Genomic DNA, 819 nt, shown 5'->3' on the forward strand with positions numbered 1-819 from the left:
AGCGAGAAATTCGCAGCGGCTTCGAAAAGAGGAGCGCTGGGCAGGATTCGAGCGCTGGCTCCTGAGCCGCTCTCCGCACGCAGAAACGGGTAATAATGCAGGTTTTGGATCAAGGTTTGACTGGCAGAAAAGCAGAGATAATTATAATCTTTCTGGAGCAGCTCCAGTCATGCTATCATTTGTTTGTGGGGTGCAGATGGGTCCAACTGTGCCGTGCCAACGGGAATATATAGGCATCACCATCTGCTGCCGATGTGGGAAGGGAACCATCGTCCCCTCGGCAAATCTGTGCCCACTGCTGAAAAACAGAAAAACAATAGTTTTATTCGTTTTGCCTCCATAAACCTCTGCCACATCACATATTCCATGTATTCTGTATTACACTTCCAGGCAGAAACGGCTTTTGAAAATACAACTGTCTGCAAAGCTGAGCTGCCTCTCCCCACCGGCTGCGAGGAGGAAGGGGGAGGAGAAACCCCTTGGTCAAAATCCAGAGGCACTTCTAGCTTTCAGAAAAACAGAAATAAGGTTTAATTTTAAATCTCAAATTAGCTGAAGCCCAGACACCCTCCAAATGCCTCCCCCCTCCCACGCCCTCTCCACCCCAGCCACCCTCTGTCCTGGACCTCTCGCTCCTTTGCTGCGCTCAGCGTGAAATAGCGGCTGTCGCTGATGGTTGGCAGCTAAAATCAGAGAATCACAGAACAGTTTGGGTTGGAAGGGACTTTAAAGATCATCTCGTTCCACCCTCCCCCCAGCCCAGGTTGCTCCAAGCCCCGTCCAACCTGGCCTTGGACACCTCCAGGGATGGGGCAGCCA

The sequence above is a fragment of the Charadrius vociferus genome, unplaced genomic scaffold, assembly GCF_000708025.1.
Source record: "Charadrius vociferus isolate BGI_N301 unplaced genomic scaffold, ASM70802v2 scaffold434, whole genome shotgun sequence".
In the NCBI taxonomy this organism is placed as follows: domain Eukaryota; kingdom Metazoa; phylum Chordata; class Aves; order Charadriiformes; family Charadriidae; genus Charadrius; species Charadrius vociferus.